Here is a 15,031-nt window from a genome sequence, read left to right on the forward strand (position 1 = left end):
ATTATCCACTGAAATTGTTGCAACCCCTATTATTAGCCTGTTCAACCTCTCCTTCGTATCATCTATGATCCGCAAAGATTGGAAAGCTGCCACAGTCATCCCCTTCTTCAAAGGGGGAGAAACTATAGACAAAAACTGCTACAGACCTAAATCCATCCTGCCCTGCCTTTCAAAAATCTTTGAAATTCAAGTTAACAAACAGATCACCGACCATTTCGAATCCCACCGTACCTTCTCCACCATGCAATCCGGTTTCCGAGCTGGTCATGGACTTCAGCCACGTCCAAGGTCCTAAACGATATCATAACCGCCATCGATAATAGACAGTACTGTTCAGCCATTTTCATCGACCTGGCCAAGGCTTTCGACTCTGTCAATCATTCTTATCGGCAGACTCAACAGACTTGGCTTTTTAAATGACTGCCTTACCTGGTTCACCATCTATTTCTCAGATAGAGTTCAGTGTGTCACATTGGAGAGCCTGTTGTCCGGACCTCTGGTAGTCTCTATGGGGTACCACAGTGTTCAATTCTCAGGCCAACTATTTACTCTGTATATATCAACGATGTCGCTCTCGCTGCTGCTCGCTCTGATCCACCTCTAGCAGATGACACAATTCTGTATACAACTGGCCCTTTTTTGGACACTGTGCCAACAAACCTACAAACTAGCTTCAACGCCATACAACACTCCTTCCGTGGCCTCCAACTGCTTTTAAATGCTACTGAAACTAAGTGCATGCTTTTCAACCGATTGCTGCCTGCACCCTCCCGCCCGACTATCATCACTACCCTGGACGGTTCTGACTTAGAATATGTGGAAAACTACAAATACCTAGGTGTCTGTTTAGACTGTAAACTCTCCTTCCAAACTCACATTAATCATCTCTAATTCAAAATTAAATCTAGAATCGGCTTCCTATTTCACTACAAAGCCTACTTCAAATCGAATCAAATCAAATCAAATGTATCTATATAGCCCTTCGTACATCAGCTGATATCTCAAAGTGCTGTACAGAAACCCAGCCTAAAACCCCAAACAGCAAGTAACACAGGTGTAGAAGCACGGTGGCTAGGAAAAACTCCCTAGAAAGGCCAAAACCTAGGAAGAAACCTAGAGAGGAACCAGGCTATGTGGGGTGGCCAGTCCTCTTCTGGCTGTGCCGGGTGCAGATTATAACAGAACATGGCCAAGATGTTCAAATGTTCATAAATGACCAGCATGGTCCAATAATAATAAGGCAGAACAGTTGAAACTAGAGCAGCAGCATGGCCAGGTGGACTGGGGACATCAAGGAGTCATCATGTCAGGTAGTCCTGAGGCATGGTCCTAGGGCTCAGGTCCTCCGAGAGAGAGAAAGAAAGAGAGAAAGAGAGAATTAGAGAGAGCACACTTAAATTCACACAGGACACCGAATAGGACAGGAGAAGTACTCCAGATATAACAAACTGACCCTAGCCCCCCGACACATGAACTACTGCAGCATAAATACTGGAGGCTGAGACAGAAGGGGTCAGGAGACACTGTGGCCCCATCCGAGGACACCCCCGGACAGGGCCAAACAGGAAGGATATAACCCCACCCACTTTGACAAAGCACAGCCCCCACACCACTAGAGGGATGTCTTCAACCACCAACCACCATCCTGAGACAATGCTGAGTATAGCCCACAAAGATCTCCGCCACGGCACAACCCAAGGGGGGGCGCCAACCCAGACAGGATGATCACATCAGTGACTCAACCCACTCAGGTGACACACCCCTCCCAGGGATGGTATGAGAGAGCCCCAGTAAGCCAGTGCCCCTGTAATAGGGTTAGAGGCAGAGAATCCCAGTGGAAAGAGGGGAACCAGCCAGGCAGAGACAGCAAGGCCGGTTCGTTGCTCCAGAGCCTTTCCGTTCACCTTCCCACTCCTGGGACAGACTACACTCAATCATATGACCCACTGAAGAGATGAGTCTTCAGTAAAGACTTAAAGGTTGAGACCGAGTTTGAGTCTCTGACATGGGTAGGCAGACCGTTCCATAAAAATGGAGCTCTATAGGAGAAAGCCCTGCCTCCAGCTGTTTGCTTAGAAATTCTAGGGACAATTAGGAGGCCTGCGTCTTGTGACCGTAGCGTACGTGTAGGTATGTACGGCAGGACCAAATCAGAGAGATAGGTAGGAGCAAGCCCATGTAATGCTTTGTAGGTTAGCAGTAAAACCTTGAAATCAGCCCTTGCTTTGACAGGAAGCCAGTGTAGGGAGGCTAGCACTGGAGTAATGTGATCAAATTTTTTGGTTCTAGTCAGGATTCTAGCAGCCGTATTTAGCACTAACTGAAGTTTATTTAGTGCTTTATCCTGGTAGCCAGAAAGTAGAGCATTGCAGTAGTCTAACCTAGAAGTGACAAAAGCATTGATTAATTTTTCTGCATCGTTTTTGGACAGAAAGTTTCTGATTTTTGCAATGTTACTTAGATGGAAAAAAGCTGTCCTTGAAATGGTCTTGATATGTTCTTCAAAAGAGAGATCAGGATCCAGAGTAACGCCGAGGTCCTTCACAGTTTTATTTGAGATGACTGTACAACCATTAAGATTAATTGTCAGATTCAACAGAAGATCTCTTTATTTCTTGGGACCTAGAGCAAGCATCTCTGTTATGTCCGAGTTTAAAAGTAGAAAGTTTGCAGCCATCCACTTCCTTATGTCTGAAACACATGCTTCTAGCGAGGGCAATTTTGGTGCTTCACCATGTTTCATTGAAATGTACAGCTGTGTGTCATCCGCATAGCAGTGAAAGTTAACATTATGTTTTCGAATGACATCCCCAATATATAGTGAAAAGAATAGTGGTCCTAAAATGGAACCTTGAGGAACACCGAAATTTACAGTTGATTTGTCAGAGGACAAACCATTCACAGAGACAAACTGATAACTTTCCGACAGATAAGATCTAAAACAGGCCAGAACTTGTCCGTGTAGACCAATTTGGGTTTCCAATCCCTCCAAAAGAATGTGGTGATCGATGGTATCAAAAGCAGCACTAAGGTCTAGGAGCACGAGGACAGATGCAGAGCCTTGGTCTGATGCCATTAACCAGTTAGAGCTCTAGGGGCGCTATTTCATTTTTGGATAAAAAACGTTCCCGTTTTAAGCGCGATATTTTGTCACGAAAAGATGCTCGACTATGCATATTCTTTTTGGAAAGAAAACACTCTGAAGTTTCAGAATCTGCAAAGATTTTGTCTGTAAGTGCCCCAGAACTCATTCTACAGGCGAAACCAAGATGATGCATCACCCAGGAATTAGCAGAATTTCTGAAGCTCTGTTTTCCATTCTCTCCTTATATGGCTGTGATTGCGCAACGAATGAGCCTACACTTTCTGTCGTTCGCCCAAGGTCTTAGCAGCATTGTGACGTATTTGTAGGCATATCATTGGAAGATTGACCATAAGAGACTACATTTTCCAAGTGTCCGCCTGGTGTCCTGCGTCGAATTCGGTGCGCAATTGCCAGCTGCTTCTACTTTACCATTTGATTCAGGGGAGAAAGCATGTGTCCAAGAACGATGTATCAATGAAGAGATATGTGAAAAACACCTTGATGATTGATTCTAAACAACGTTTGCCATGTTTTCAGTCGATATTATGGAGTTAATTTGGAAAAAAGTTCGCGTTTTGAGGACTGAATTTTCGGATTTTTTTTGTTAGCCAAATGTGATGTATAAAACGGAGCTATTTCTAATACACAAGGAATCTTTTTGGAAAAACTGAGCATCTGCTATCTAACTGAGAGTATCCTCATTGAAAACATCAGAAGTTCTTCAAAGGTAAATGATTTTATTTGAAGGCTTTTATGTTTTTGTTAATGTTGCGTGCTGGATGCTAACGCTAAATGCTAACGCGAAATGCTAACGCTAGCTAGCTACTTTTACACAAATGATTGTTTTCCTATGGTTGAGAAGCATATTTTGAAAATCTGAGATGACAGTGTTGTTTACAAAAGGCTAAGCTTGAGAGATGGCATATTTATTTCATTTCATTTGCAATTTTCATAAATAGTTAACGTTGTGTTATGCTAATGAGCTTGCTGATAGATTTACACAATCCTGGATACAGGGGTTTTTTCATAGCTAAACGTGACGCAGAAAACGGAGCGATTTGTCCTAAACAAATAATCTTTCAGGAAAAACTGAACATTTGCTATCTGAGAGTCTCCTCAATGAAAACATCTGAAGTTCTTCAAAGGTAAATGATTTTATTTGAATGCTTTTCTGTTTTTTTGTGTAAATGTTGCCAGCTGAATGCTAATGCTAAATGCTACGTTAGCCATCAATACTGTTACACAAATGCTTGTTTTGCAATGGTTGAGAAGCATATTTTGAAAATCTGAGATGACAGTGTTGTTAACAAAAGGCTAAGCTTGAGAGCTAGCATATTTATTTCATTTCATTTGCGATTTTCATGAATAGTTAACGTTGCGTTATGGTAATGAGCTTGAGTCTGTATTCACGATCCCGGATCCGGGATGGGGAGATCAGAAAGGTTAAAAGGTAATTTACCACCTTCACAAGTGCAGTCTCAGTGCTATGATGGGGTCTAAAACCAGACTGAAGCATTTAGTATATATTGTTTGTCTTCAGGAAGGCAGTGAGTTGCTGCGCAACAGCCTTTCTAAAATTTTTGAGAGGAATGGAAGATTCGATATAGGCCGATAGTTTTTTATATTTTCTGGGTCAAGGTTTGGCTTTTTCAAGAGAGGCTTTATTACTGCCACTTTTAGTGAGTTTGGTACACATCCGGTGGATAGAGAGACGTTTATTATGTTCAACATAGGAGGGCCAAGCACAGGAAGCAGCTCTTTCAGTAGTTTAGTTGGAATAGGGTCCAGTATGCAGCATGAAGGTTTAGAGGCCATGATTATTTTCATCATTGTGTCAAGAGATATAGTACTAAAACACTTGAGCGTCTCTCTTGATCCTAGGTCCTGGCAGAGTTGTGCAGACTCAGGACAACTGAGCTTGGAAGGAATACGCAGATTTAAAGAGGAGTCCGTAATTTGCTTTCTTTTTGACCGGCGCCGACAGAGATGGCCGCCTCGCTTCGCGTTCCTAGGAAACTATGCAGTTTTTTGTTTTTTTACGTGTTATTTCTTACATTAGTACCCCAGGTCATCTTAGGTTTCATTACATACAGTCGAGAAGAACTACTGAATATAAGATCAGCGTCAACTCACCATCAGTACGACGAAGAATATTTTTTTCGCGACGCGGATCCTGTGTTCTGCCTTACAAACGACTCCGAAAAAGAGGGAAACGAGGCGGTCTTCTGGTCAGACTCCGGAGACGGGCACACCGTGCACCACTCCCTAGCATTCTTCTTGCCAATGTCCAGTCTCTTGACAACAAGGTTGATGAAATCCGAGCAAGGGTAGCATTCCAGAGGGACATCAGAGACTGTAACGTTCTTTGCTTCACGGAAACGTGGCTCACTGGAGAGACGCTATCCGAGGCGGTGCAGCCAACGGGTGTCTCCACGCATCGCGCAGACAGAAACAAACATCTTTCTGGTAAGAAGAGGGGCGGGGGCGTATGCCTTATGGCTAACGTGACATGCTGTGATGAAAGAAACATACAGGAACTAAAATCCTTCTGTTCACCTGATTTAGAATTCCTCACAATCAAATGTAGACCGCATTATCTACCAAGAGAATTCTCTTCGATTATAATCACAGCCGTATATATCCCCCCCCAAGCAGACACATCGATGGCTCTGAATGAACTTTATTTGACTCTTTGCAAACTGGAAACCATTTATCCGGAGGCTGCATTCATTGTAGCTGGGGATTTTAACAAGGCTAATCTGAAAACAAGACTCCCTAAATTTTATCAGCATATCGATTGCGCAACCAGGGGTGGAAAGACCTTGGATCATTGTTACTCTAACTTCCGCGACGCATATAAGGCCCTGCCCCGCCCCCCTTTCGGAAAAGCTGACCACGACTCCATTTTGTTGATCCCTGCCTACAGACAGAAACTAAAACAAGAGGCTCCCACGCTGAGGTCTGTCCAACGCTGGTCCGACCAAGCTGACTCCACACTCCAAGACTGCTTCCATCACGTGGACTGGGACATGTTTCGTATTGCGTCAGACAACAACATTGACGAATACGCTGATTCGGTGTGCGAGTTCATTAGAACGTGCGTTGAAGATGTCGTTCCCATAGCAACTATTAAAACATTCCCTAACCAGAAACCGTGGATTGATGGCAGCATTCGCGTGAAACTGAAAGCCCAGCCCAGTCACGGACCAGGATGTCCTGCTCCCAGGCAGACTAAATAACTTTTTTGCCCGCTTTGAGGACAATACAGTGCCACTGACACGGCCTGCAACGAAAACATGCGGTCTCTCCTTCACTGCAGCCGAGGTGAGTAAGACATTTAAACGTGTTAACCCTCGCAAGGCTGCAGGCCCAGACGGCATCCCCAGCCGCGCCCTCAGAGCATGCGCAGACCAGCTGGCCGGTGTGTTTACGGACATATTCAATCAATCCCTATACCAGTCTGCTGTTCCCACATGCTTCAAGAGGGCCACCATTGTTCCTGTTCCCAAGAAAGCTAAGGTAACTGAGCTAAACGACTACCGCCCCGTAGCACTCACTTCCGTCATCATGAAGTGCTTTGAGAGACTAGTCAAGGACCATATCACCTCCACCCTACCTGACACCCTAGACCCACTCCAATTTGCTTACCGCTTAATAGGTCCACAGACGATGCAATCTCAACCACACTGCACACTGCCCTAACCCATCTGGACAAGAGGAATACCTATGTGAGAATGCTGTTCATTGACTACAGCTCGGCATTCAACACCATAGTACCCTCCAAGCTCGTCATCAAGCTCGAGACCCTGGGTCTCGACCCCGCCCTGTGCAACTGGGTACTGGACTTCCTGACTGGCCGCCCCCAGGTGGTGAGGGTAGGCAACAACATCTCATCCCCGCTGATCCTCAACACTGGGGCCCCACAAGGGTGCGTTCTGAGCCCTCTCCTGTACTCCCTGTTCACCCACGACTGCATGGCCACGCACGCCTCCAACTCAATCATCATGTTTGCGGACGACACAACAATGGTAGGCTTGATTACCAACAACGACGAGACGGCCTACAGGGAGGAGGTGAGGGCCCTCGGAGTGTGGTGTCAGGAAAATAACCTCACACTCAACGTCAACAAAACTAAGGAGATGATTGTGGACTTCAGGAAACAGCAGAGGGAACACCCCCCTATCCACATCGATGGAACAGTAGTGGAGAGGGTAGCAAGTTTTAAGTTCCTTGGCATACACATCACAGACAAACTGAATTGGTCCACTCACACAGACAGCATTGTGAAGAAGGCGCAGCAGCGCCTCTTCAACCTCAGGAGGCTGAAGAAATTCGGCTTGTCACCAAAAGCACTCACAAACTTCTACAGATGCACAATCGAGAGCATCCTGGCGGGCTGTATCACCGCCTGGTACGGCAACTGCTCCGCCCTCAACCGTAAGGCTCTCCAGAGGGTAGTGAGGTCTGCACAATGCATCACCGGGGGCAAACTACCTGCCCTCCAGGACACCTACACCACCCGATGTCACAGGAAGGCCATAAAGATCATCAAGGACATCAACCACCCGAGCCACTGCCTGTTCACCCCGCTATCATCCAGAAGGCGAGGTCAGTACAGGTGCATCAAAGCTGGGACCGAGAGACTGAAAAACAGCTTCTATCTCAAGGCCATCAGACTGTTAAACAGCCACCACTAACATTGAGTGGCTGCTGCCAACACACTGACACTGACTCAACTCCAGCCACTTTAATAATGGGAATTGATGGGAAATTATGTAAATATATCACTAGCCACTTTAAACAATGCTACCTTATATAATGTTACTTACCCTACATTATTCATCTCATATGCATACGTATATACTGTACTCTATATCATCGACTGTATCCTCATGTAATACATGTATCACTAGCCACTTTAACTATGCCACTTTGTTTACATACTCATCTCATATGTATATACTGTACTCTACTGTATCTTGCCTATGCTGCTCTGTACCATCACTCATTCATATATCCTTATGTACATATTCTTTATCCCCTTACAATGTGTACAAGACAGTAGTTTTGGAATTGTTAGTTAGATTACTTGTTATTACTGCATTGTCGGAACTAGAAGCACAAGCATTTTGCTACACTCGCATTAACATCTGCTAACCATGTGTATGTGACAAATAAAATGTGATTTGATTTGATTTGATAATAATCATGATCTTTTCCTCAAAGAAGTTCATTAATTTATCACTGCTAAAGTGAAAGCCATCCTCTCTTGGGGAATGCTTCTTTTTAGTTAGCTTTGCGACAGTATCAAAAAGGAATTTCGGATTGTTCTTATTTTCCTCAATTAAGTTAGAAAAATAGGATGATCGAGCAGCAGTAAGGGCTCTTCGGTACTGCACGGTACTGTCTTTCCAAGCTAGTCAGAAGACTTCCAGTTTGGTGTGGCGCCATACTTCACTCATGCTGCCAAACATACCCTCGTAAAACTGACTATCCTACCGATCCTTGACTTTGGCAATGTAATTTACAAAATAGCCTCCAACACTACTCAGCAAACTGGATGTAGTCTATCACAGTGCATCCGTTTTGTCCCGAAAGTCCCATATACTACCCACCACTGCGACCTGTATGCTCTCGTTGGCTGGCCCTCACTACATATTCATTGCCAAACCCACTGGCTCCAGGTCATCTATAAGCCTTTTCTAGGTAAAGCCCTGCCTTATCTCAGCTCACTGGTGACCTTAGCAACACCGACCTGTAGCACGCACTCCAGCAGGTATATTTCACTGGTCATCCCGAAAGCCAACACTTCCTTTGGCTGCCTTTCCTTCCAGTTCTCTGCTGCCAATGACTGGAACGAACTGCAAAAATCTCTTCTCTAACTTTAAGCATCAGCTGTCAGAGCAGCTTAAATACACTGTACCTGTACACAACCAATCTGTAAATAGCACACCCAACTACCTCATCCCCATATTATTACTTACCCTCTTGCTCTTTTGCACCCCATTATCTCTACTTGCACTTCATCATATGCACATCTATCACTCCAGTGTTAATGCTAAATTGTTATTATTTCGCCTCTATGGCCTATTTATTGCCTTACCTCCCTACTCTTCTACATTTGCACACACTGTACATAGATGTTTCTATTGTGTTATTGACTGTACGTTTGTTTATGTGTAACTCTGTGTTGTTGTTTTTGTCGCACTGCTTTGCTTTATCTTGGCCAGGTCACAGCTGTTAATGAGAACTTGTTCTAAACTGGCCTACCTGGTTAAATAAAGGTGAAATAAAATAAAAAAAAATAGCTATTGAAACTCCCTCTGACAAAAATAAAATCTGGCATCAAAGTACATCACCATGCAAGACTTTGCACTTCAACCCTGCTCTTCTATGCCAGTGATTCCCAGACAGCACCACGCTCTACCTGACACCACCTCTCGTGCTGTTCATATGTGTTCAACCAACGGTGGGCGTGTAATTCAAATTATTTTCTGTGACCAATGTTTACTGGAGTCCTGCCCGAGCCATACCCATGCACACAACATTCATACCCTACCCTACCCAGGCCCGATATCTTCTGCCCGAAAAGTGACATAACTTCCTCATTAGTAAATCCATTAGCTGCCCCTCTGTCGGAAACCAGCACCCTGCACACTCTGCATGCACTGTGTGAGTGTAGGATCCTGGAATGAATGTATGATAGAATAATCCAACAGCAACCGTGTTTAGTATCTATCTAAAACGTAATCTATATGGATGTATAATCTCTGTACAGGGTGAACTATGCATTTCTCTATGCTAGGGTTTTTATTGTCCACTCAGAAATTCTTATTTACGCTGGTCTCATCCCCCACACAAGCCTTTAGATGCAGTGACACCCTGTGGAGATTGGGGTTACTGTAAAATAGGTATCATTTGATTGGTCAGTGGTGGTTGGTTTTGGTTAGAAAAAGTTACACCTTCAGATGTTATAAATGGAATGAAGGTATGTTGTTCTCTCTCTTATCCTGTATCCTGTCGATTGGAGAACGGTTGTATGATATTTTCCAATTTTCTAGGTTGGGCATCTGGATTAGTAGGCATCTCTTTGCTCATGCTTTGTCTTGTAACTTAACCTTAGGATCTACAGTATATGCCTAGAATTATGCTTTGTTAATGTCAGTATTGCTTTGTAGCTTAATATTTACGCCTTGCATAATATAATGTTCATTACAATGATATTAAATACATTTGGTCGTACTTGTATGTGAGGTACAGTGCATTCGGAAAGTATTCAGACCCCTTGACCTTTTCCACAATTTGTTACATTACAGCCTTATTCTGTATTCTATTTTCCCTCATCAATCTACACACAATACCCCATAATGTCAAAGCAAAAATACGTTTTTAGAAATGTTTGCACATGTATAAAAAAAATAATGAAATATCACATTAACATAAGTATTCATACCCTTTGCTCAGTACTTTGTTGAAGCACCTTTGGCAGCGATTACAGCCATGAGTCTTCTTGGGTATGATGCTACAAGCTTGACACACCTGTATTTGGGGAGTTTCTCCCATTCTTCTCTGCATATCCTCTCAAGCTCTGTACGGTTGGATGGGGAGCGTTCCTGCACAGTTATTTTTTAGGTTCTCTCTAGAGATGTTAGATCGGGTTCAAGTCCGGGCTCTGGCTGGGCCACTCAAGGACATTCAGGCACTTGTCCCAAAGCCACTCCTGCTTTGTCTTGGCTGTGTGCTTAGGGTCGTTGTCCTGTTGGAAGGTGAACCTTCACCTTAGTCTGAGGTCTGAGTATGTGTTCATCAAGAATCTCTCTGTACTTTGCTGCCACCACCATGCTTCACTGTAGGGATAGTGCCAGGTTTCCTCCAGAAGTGACGCTTGGCATTCAGGCCAAAGAGTTTGATCATGGTTTCATCAGACCAGAGAATCTTGTTTCTCATCGTCTGAGAGGCTTTAGGTGCCTTTTGGCAAACTCCAAGCGGGCTGTCATGTGCCTTTTACTGAGGAGTGGCTTCCGTCTGGTCACTCTACTATAAAGGCCTGATTGGTGGAGTGCTGCAAAGATGGTTGTCCATATGGAAGTCTTGATAGATCCAAACTTATTCCATTTAAGAATGATGGAGGCCACTGTGTTCTTGGGGACCTTTAATTCTGTAGAAATGTTTTGGTGCCCTTCTCCAGATCTGTGCCTCGACACAATCCTGTCTCGGAGCTCAACCTCATGTCTTGGTTTTCGCTCTGACATGCACTGTCAACAGTGGGACCTTATACTGTATATACAGGTGTGTGCCTTTCCAAATCATGTCCAGTTAATTGAATTTACCACAGGTGGACTCCATTCAAATTGTAGAAACAATCCATGGAAACAGGATTTATCTGAACTCAATTTCGAGTCTAATAGCAAATGGTCCAAATACTTAAATAAGGATTTTTTTCTATACATTTGCAAACATTTCTAAAAACCTGTTTTTACTTTGTCATTCTGGGGTGTTCTGTGTAGATTGCTGAGGATAATTTATTTTGTCAAATCTATTTTAGAATGAGGCTGTTATGTAACAAAATGTGGAAAGGGTCAAGGGGTCTGAATACTTTCTGAAGGCAATGTACTGTAATAGAAATCAGAAATAAAAATATCATCCTCCCTAATCTTAAACAGCACCCACCGCCACTGGTGTGTATAGACAGTATGGACAGTATATGAATATAAACATTGTGTACAGTAGTAGCTATGTACAGTCGTGACCAAAAGTTTTGAGAATGACACAAATATTCATTTCTACAAAGTTTGCTGTTTCAGTGTCTATATATTTTTGTCAGATGTTACTATGGAATACTGAAGTATAAGTACAAGCATTTCATAAGTGTCAAAGGCTTTTATTGACAATTATATGAAGTTGATGCAAAGAGTCAATATTTGCAGTGTTGACCCTTCTTTTTCAAAACCTCTGCAATCCGCCCTGGCATGCTGTCAATTAACTTCTAGGCCACACTGATGGCAGCCTATTCTTGTATAATCAATGCTTGGAGTTTGTCAGAATTTTCTTTTTGTTTGTTGGTACACCCGCCTCTTGAGGATTGACCACAAGTTCTCAATGGGATTAAGGTCTGGGGTGTTTCCTGGCCATTGACCCAAAATATCAATGTTTTGTTCCCCGAGCCACTTAGTTATTACTTTTGCCTTATGGCAGGGTGCTCCATCATGCTAGAAAAGGCATTGTTCGCATCCAAACTGTTCCTGGATGGTTGGGAGAAATTGCTCTCGGAGGATGTGTTGGTACCATTCTTTATTCATGGATGTGTTCTTAGGCAAAATTGTGAGTGAGCCCACTCCCTTGGCTGAGAAGCAACCCCACACATGAATGGTCTCAGGATGCTTTACTGTTGGCATGACACAGGACTGATGGTAGAGCTCACCTTGTCTTCTCCGGGCAAGCTTTTTCTGGATGCCCCAAACAATCGGAAAGGGGATTTATCAGAAAAAATGACTTTACCCCAGTCCTCAGCAGTCCAATCCCTGTACCTTTTGCAGAATATCAGTCTGTCCCTGACATTTTTCCTGGAGAGAAGCGGCTTCTTTGCTGCCCTTCTTGACACCAGGGCCATCCTCCAAAAGTCTTCGCCTCACTCTGCGTGCAGATGCACTCACACCTGCCTGCTGCCATTCCTGAGCAAGCTCTGTACTGGTGGTGCCCTGATCCCGCAGCTGAATCAACTTTAGGAGACGGTCCTGGCGCTTGCTGGACTTTCTTGGGCACCCTGATGCATTTTTCACAACAACTGAACCGCTCTCCTTGAAGTTCTTGATGATCCGATAAATGGTTGATTTATGTGCAATCTCACTGGCAGCAATTTCCTTGCCTGTGAAGCCCTTTTTGTGCAAAGCAATGATGACGGCACTTGTTACCTTGCAGGTAACCGTGGTTGACAGAGGAAGAACAATGATTCCAAGCACCACCCTACTTTTGAAGCTTCCAGTATGTTATTCAAACTCAATCAGCATGACAGAGTGATCTCCAGCCTTGTCCTCGTCAACACTCACACCTGTGTTAACGAGAGAATCCCTGACATGATGTCAGCTGGTCCTTTTGTGGCAGGGCTGAAATGCAGTGGAAATGTTTTTGGGGGATTCAGTTCATTTGCATGGCAAAGAGGGACTTTGCAATTAATTGCAATTCATCTGATCCCTCTTCATAACATTCTGGAGTATATGCAAATTGCCATCATACAAACTGAGGCAGCATACTTTGTGAAAATTAATATTTGTGTCATTCTAAAAACATTTTTGGCCACGACTGTAGTATAAGTCATGACTAGAATTAAGCAATAAGGCACAAGGGGGTGTGGTATATGGCCAACATACCACGTCTAAGGGATGTTCTTATGCACAACGCAACATGGAGTGCCTGGATACAGCTCTTAGCCGTAGTGTTTTGGCCATATACCACAAATCCCAGAGGTGCCTTATTACTATTATAAACTGGTTACCAACTTAATTAGAACAGTAAAAATAAATGTTTTGTCACACCCGTGGTATGCGGTCTGATATACCAGAAAGTCAGCCAATCAGCATTCAGGGCTCGAACGACCCAGTTTATATTACAGTATATCACAGTGCCTTCAGAAAGTATTCACACCCCTTCACTTTTTCCACATTTTGTTGTGTTACAGCCTGAATTAGACATTTATTAAATTGTTGAATTTTGTGGAATTTGTGGAATTTTGTTTGTCGAACATTAAATAATATAGTAAAATATGTAAAGCTGAAATGTCTTGAGTCAATAAATATTCAACCCCTTTGTTCAAGTTCAGGAGTAAAAATGTGCTTAACAAATGGCATAATATGTTGCATGGACTCATACTCATAGTGGTTAACATGGATTGTGAATGACTACCCCACACATCTACCCCACACATCTGTAAGGTCCCACAATCTAGTAGTGAATTTCAAGCGTAGATTCAACCACATAGACCAGTGAGGTTTTTCAATGTCATCATGAGGCCAATGGTGGTTTTAAAACAGTTAGAGTTGAATGATTATGATATGAGAACTGAGCATAGATCAACGACATTGTAGTTACTCCACAGAACCAACTTAAATTACAGAGTGAAAAGAACGAAGCCCGTACAGAATAAACATATTACAAAACATGCATCCTGTTTGCAACAAGGCACTTTAGTAATACTGCAAAGAAATGAACTTTATTAACTTTACCAGAGCTCTTAGATACTTACCCCAAAAGACTCACAGTTGTAATCACCGCCAAATGTGCTACTACAAAACGTTGACTCAGGGGTATGAATACTTATAAATGAGATATTTCTTTATTTAATTTTCAATAAATGTGCAAGTTTGAATTTTTTTTTTTTTTTTTTTAACTTTGTCATTATGAGGTGTTGTGTGTGTGTTTTCATCCATTTTGGATTCAGGCTGTAACACAACAAAATGTGGAGTAAGTCAAGGGGTATGAATACATTCTGAATGCACCGTACACATAAAGTGGGTAAAACATTATGTAAACATTATTAAAGTGACCAGTGTTCAATGACACATAGGGCAGCAGTCTCTAATTTGATTGGAGTCCACCTGTGGTAAATTCAATAGAGTTCCGGGTGGTAGTGGGATGATGGTAGGGGGGTGAAGAGGCCGGGGCTTGAGTGGCTGAGGTCCTTGATGATCTTCTTGGCTTTCCTGTGACACCGAGTGCTGTAGATGTCCTGGAGGTGTGCCCCCGGTGATGCATTGTACTGACTGCACCACCCTCTGGAAAGCCCTGCTGTTGCAGAAGACGCAATTACCGTACCAGGCGCTGCTACAGTGCGACAGGATGCACCTGTAGACGTTTGTGAGGGTCTTAGGGGACAAGCCTAATTTCTTCAGCCACCTGAGGTTAAAGAGGCACTGTTGCGCCTTCGTCATCACACTGTCTGTTTGAAGGGAC

The 15,031-nt window shown here is 43.4% G+C and overlaps 1 long non-coding RNA gene across 1 annotated transcript in view; it reads right to left on the minus strand.

Annotated features, from left to right (window-relative positions):
* Positions 1-1,134: 1,134 nt before the first annotated feature.
* Positions 1,135-15,031, minus strand: part of LOC149983560 (uncharacterized) — a 72,391-nt gene continuing 58,494 nt past the window's right edge. Inside the window, exon 3 of the long non-coding RNA XR_016496257.1 lies at positions 1,135-1,343. This is a non-coding gene — a long non-coding RNA (uncharacterized LOC149983560). The remainder of the gene's footprint in view (positions 1,344-15,031) is intronic.

This window comes from Oncorhynchus mykiss, chromosome 5 (assembly GCF_057628025.1).
Source record: "Oncorhynchus mykiss isolate SJ-2025 chromosome 5, ASM5762802v1, whole genome shotgun sequence".
In the NCBI taxonomy this organism is placed as follows: Eukaryota; Metazoa; Chordata; class Actinopteri; order Salmoniformes; family Salmonidae; genus Oncorhynchus; species Oncorhynchus mykiss.